The sequence below is a fragment of the Castor canadensis genome, chromosome 6, assembly GCF_047511655.1.
Source record: "Castor canadensis chromosome 6, mCasCan1.hap1v2, whole genome shotgun sequence".
Classification (NCBI taxonomy): Eukaryota; Metazoa; Chordata; class Mammalia; order Rodentia; family Castoridae; genus Castor; species Castor canadensis.
Window position 1 is genome coordinate 131,307,849 of NC_133391.1, and position 5,593 is coordinate 131,313,441.

Sequence of the window (5,593 nt, forward strand, 5' to 3'; positions counted from 1 at the left end):
TGGGTCCACTTCCAAGAGGAGACTTTGCCCCTACAGATTGGCCAGATGAAATCAAGTTGGAGGTCACCCTACACTGAATAGCCACAGTTTTGCTGTTCTGCTATAAAGTGCGTATAATCCATTATTTTAGCCAATGCTGGCTTCTTAGTCTTTCAAAGCAGAGGATTTCATTTGCATTAATGTATTAGTTATATAATCTGTGAGGAACTATTTCTTTTATTGTGTCAAGGTGTTAACTTAGAGACTTTTTGAGAAAGGGCATGTCGAGTGAAAGGTCCTTTGACTTAGGCCTCTCTTTGCTCCATTCCCCATCACTGAATGGCAGAAGAGTGGCGCTGAACATGATAGCTGTCAGCAGTGAGGGCACAGCTTCTAGAGATGAGGGCTTTTAAGGCACTTCTGGACTTGTGAGTCTCATTTAGCTTATCACCGATTCCTTTCTATGAGTCAAGGTGTCTGTCTGTCTGCCTGTTACATTTATCAACACTTTGAATGCTTTCTCCTTCATACACATACACATATATGTACACAACTCAAATAGTGATAGATCCACCTTGCCATTTTCATGTCCTCATTCATTCATTGGTCTATTGATTCTTTGATTGGTTCACTGATATTTTAATTCAGCAAATAATTCACTCATTCATTCCTTTGTAGATCAGCATTGAAAATTTTTAATCAACAGTGCCTTAATCCTAACACAAAATGCTTTGGACATCCACTGTATTCTCTCTCTTCACCATTTGTTTTTATTTGTCCTTTCAATTTAGACCTCTGTTAGAGCTGGTTCCCTCCTCTTGCGCTTCTTTCCTCCTGACCTCCCTTCTACTTTGATGCCTCAATGAACTGTGCTTGAAGTGACTGCTCTCAAGTTTAGAAGGTCAGGGCTAGTTGCATGGAAAGACTTCAGTGAGTTGGTGACAGGTGTAAGGTGGCATCAGGGAAGAAAAGAGAAGATCAGCTGCAAAAAATACTACAAATACTTAAATTCTTAACACAGGGAGTTTCACTAATTTCTTTTCCCTCTTCTATAATAGCTGTGTGGTACCACCTGTGAGGCTACTCCAGGGACAGTACATGGGGAGGGAATGTTCTAGAATCCAATGACTCCAGTATGCCTGATACTGTACTCACGCTGGATGAAAAAATAATCAAGGATTGCACACCCTCCTGGCAATTGTTAGTCCTCTTTTGTCTAATCTGGAGATTGACTTCTTTATTTACCTTCTACTCCAGCTCAGCTACAGACTACCTCATGGAGGTTGTTAAGTGTACCGACTCTGTTCCCGAATTCTGTTTTCTTTCATGCAACCCATTTGTTGCATCTGGGCTTTTGTGAGCCTGTTCCCAACAACCTGGCCATTGTCTCCATTTCCTCTTAGAAAAGGAGCCCCCTTTGCCTTGCCAGTCCAGCTTCCAGGGACCAGATCCACAAATATCCCCATTGCTAACAGACTCCTGGCTCAGAGCCCTGGATTTCTAAGGGTGATCCATTTTCAATTTGCCATTCCCGAGCATCACAAAATTTGCTGGAACCCTCTTTCCCTACTCCATTGCCTACTCAGACCGTTTGCAGTCACACTGCCCTGCACTGTGTACAAAACCAGAATTAACCACAGCTGCAGCTGCCTGGTTCCTTCTCCCTCCCTTGTGCTTTATCCCTGGAGACAGAGACCGTTCCAAGTCCTAGTGCCTCCCCTCACCCCCTCTTCCATCCATCTGTAAGTATTGCTAGGCCTGGCTGAGTCCCATAGAGTGACACAGGCAACAGTCATGCGTGAATTAAAAGTTCGGGTATTTGCCACAAAAAGAAGAGCCAAAGCTTGAATGAGTAGGGAAATTTCAGGGCCCCATGGAAATCCTCTCCAAGTGAAATGTTTCAAATCAACAAGACAAAATTCTGTTTAGTGTCACTATGTCCCCATTTTGCATTCTGGGACATGCCTATAAAAATGTCCTTCCAGGATATGCTATGCAGCTTCCTTTTATGCCAAACTCTCTCATAATGTGATTATTTTGTATTATTTTATCTAAATCATCTTGGTGTGTCTTCAGAGGACCTACTTAATTGCAAGATATCATATTGGAAAGAGTACAGGGCTGTGTCCTGGTCCAGTCTCCTTGGGATGTACTAGTTATTTTTACTGTACAAAGTACTACCTTTATGAGGCTCAGTTTTTCCATCTGTGAAACAGAAACAGAATTTCTCTGCTTGTCTTACAAGATTATAAAGATCAAAAGATAAAGCCCTTCCTACAAATGTCAGATACGACTGTGAGAATGCAATAGTGTTAAAAGACTATAAATATATATATATTTAAATATGATACATCATATATGTTAATATGATCAACAATTTCATATATATTTAAAGCTGCTTCCTTTGATATTGCTATCAATGGCATTTATTTTAGATTATTTGTAGATCTTGCTGAAAAATCATGTTCATGTTATCATTTTATTGCAAATTGCTTTGTGAAATAGGTTGAAAAGCATTATTGTTTTCATTTTATGTGAGTTTAAGAAAAGATGGGTATGAGAAAACAGAAAAAATAAACATGGGGTTTTACCCACAACATTGCTGGTAAGCAAGAGAACAAGAACTAGAAGCCAGTTCTCCGGCTTCCTTTTGTCCTCCTCACTTGGGCCTCTGTCTGACCAGTGTAATACCCTGCTCTCCCTTTGTCTAGTCTCCTCTGTGCCAGGGGAAAACTGACTCCAGGTCTCAGTGTCAGGCAAAAGAGCGAGGAGCTGACACTAGTGGATGGCTGGAGGGCTGGGCTCAGCTGAGCAGTGAGCCAAAGCTGAATTGCAGAGAGGGAGCAAAGTTCAAGGATCTAGCCAAAGATCAATTACCAAATGAATAAAAAAAATCCGAGTTGGTAAATATGACAAGCAAAAGCTGTATGTGCAGCTCAGGATCAAACCAACTATGGTTAGACAGCTGGAATAGAAGGAGTCAGGCTTAGGCACTGGGTGGTCCAGAGGGAATAGGTCTGTCCCCCCTCCTTTGAAGGCTCAGACCTAACTCTGAGGATGTAGCTTTATTGGACTCAAAGGCCACTCATTTAGTCAGTCTGCATGCATGTGTCAACACAGATTTACTGACACGTGTTAGGACCTAGAAATACAATTGTGACTAAATACACGATGCTTCTTGCTCTCCTGAAACACACGGACAAGTTCAATGTCTCCCTCTAGGCACCGCGGACATTTGTCATCAGGGACTTCCTAGGTATCGGAGGGTGTTCAGGACATCTGGACTCTCTATACACTAGAGTCGAGTTCTACCTCTCCAATTGTGACATCCAAAAATGTCTCTAGACATTGCCAAATGTCCCTGGTGGAGAAGAAGGGGCAGATCACCCAGGGTTGAGAACCACTGGTCTAATATTAAAAATGATTAACAGTTAAAAGCACTTGTTAAATGCCAGGCCCAGCATTTGTCACAAACAATCAGCCTAAAGGTAGACAACAGAAATGTTTTAGGAGGCTTCAAACAATTCATCAGACTCACCACAGCTCTCCATTTCCTCCATACCCCGCAAGTGCCAATTCCAAGGGCACGTGGACCATTTGCAGTCAAGGACTCTAGTTTGCCTGTGTGCTTCTGCTCATCTGGAAACATGTAGAGTCCTACTCTTGGCATGTTTTTCCCCCAAACCTCTTCGTGCCTATTGTACTTGCTATAATTGTACAATTTAATTAAGGAACATATAAACTAATTAAATGTAATTCTAAGAATTGTTCCTATCCTAAGAGAATTAAGTGCAACTCTTTGGGAAAATATGGTATATAACTTTCTGATAAATTAAGTACAAATAAGAACAGTTGTAAAAAGCCAGAGAGAAAAAATTTAAAACTGTAGAAGATATAAGTTCTCAGTACACTTTTTTTTGGCATTATTGGGATTTGAACTCGGTCTCACACTTGCTAGGCAGGTGCTCTTACCACTTGAGCCACCCCACCAGCACTTTTTGGAGACGGGTATTTTCAAGATAGGGTCTCGCCAGCTATTTGCTGGGCTGACTGCAAATGTGATCCTCCTAATCTCTATCTCCTGAGTAGCTAGGATTACAGACGTGAGCCACTGGTACCCTACACTTGGTACACTTTAAAGAATTCCCAAAATGGAAGTTGTTGCCAATGCATTATGGATCTGGATTAGATAATAAAAAAGATGTAAATTAGCAGATCATTCTCTAAATAAAGATCTATGCCCTGTGTTAAGATGTATATGAAGGAATAATTTGCATGTTTTAAGAGAAAACGTTTAATTCAAATGTGGTATTCAATGATTCTTTACTTTTAGTTTACCACCCAGTTATCCCACATGCTTCAGACGAGTATGATTCTCACATGTTACCCCCCGTTTTTGAGATGCGAAATTGAAATAGAGGGAACTTGCTGGCACTTACTGGAGAAGGTTAGTCTTTAAGCTATTTGAACAATTTATATCAACAGCATGAATGACAACATTTAAAAAGGAGAATTGAAGGAACCCTTACATGTCCTGTTTTCTCAGTTTGCCTGTAAGGTAGATGTTATGTCTTTTGAAACCATGCAGAATAGAGAGCAGGCTTTTGTTGTATTTAAGGAACTGGGCTCATCTATGAATGCCTGAAGATACTTAAAAGGGTTTCCATTTTACAGTAAACCAACCAAATCCATTATGCAAAAACAGATTCTGATATAACATCAAAAACGTATGGTGTTGAGCTAGCAGAGTGGCTCAGGTGGTAGAGAGCCTAGCTAGCAAACATGAGACCCTGAGTTCAAACTCCAGTACTGAAAAAAAAATCACATGTAACACTGTTCTGACAAAGAAAAAAAAAAAGTTCAAACTGTAACAAGTACAAATGACAAGCCTGGTCAGAGAACCCCAAATACAGTTTATATCCAAGGAAATTCAACACCAAATCCTCAGGTTCATGATTACACTCCAGGAACTAATGAGGTGATGTTTTCCATTGCTGTTTAATCAGTTCCCTGGTTTCAAGGAAGTACAAATGGTAGCTGGGAAGCATGGTATTGATTTTTTGAATTTGAAAATGACAAGCAGGCTGAAGTTCCTGAAGGATTTAAGATCACAGAATTTGTCCTATTCCATGAATATCATCTATGTTAAGAAATAATATTTCAAGAAATAACATTTGGATAGTTATCTTTAAAGGACTTGTCATTATTTATTGTGTTTGTTTGGGTAATATTTGGTTATGTTGTTCTAAATGTTGGGAGTGTGGAGGAAGTGAAAACAGAGGTAACTTATCTAGGTAACATCTAGGACATAGTTTGAAATGAAGTCTGGCTGTCCCTGGCCATAGTTCAAATTTTGACCAAGATATGAGCACAAACACTTCCCACCCTCTGCAATGATGCTCTAGTTTACATTAAGATTAAGGATTTCTGTTCAATCAAAGACATCATGGGCAAAATTGCTAGTGGGTGAATAGAGAGATATTTGAAGTATTTAAGACCAATAAGGGTTCCATATCTGGAATATATAAGGAATCCTAAAACCAAAAGACAAAAAGTTATTCAAATATAAAAATGGGAATGTGTATGAGGCAATTGACAGAAAAACAACCAAAGT

The 5,593-nt window shown here is 39.9% G+C and overlaps 1 pseudogene; it reads left to right on the forward strand.

Moving 5' to 3' along the window:
* Nucleotides 1-4,453: 4,453 nt before the first annotated feature.
* On the forward strand, nucleotides 4,454-5,135 carry LOC109695536 (U2 small nuclear ribonucleoprotein B'' pseudogene; annotated as a pseudogene).
* Nucleotides 5,136-5,593: the final 458 nt, after the last annotated feature.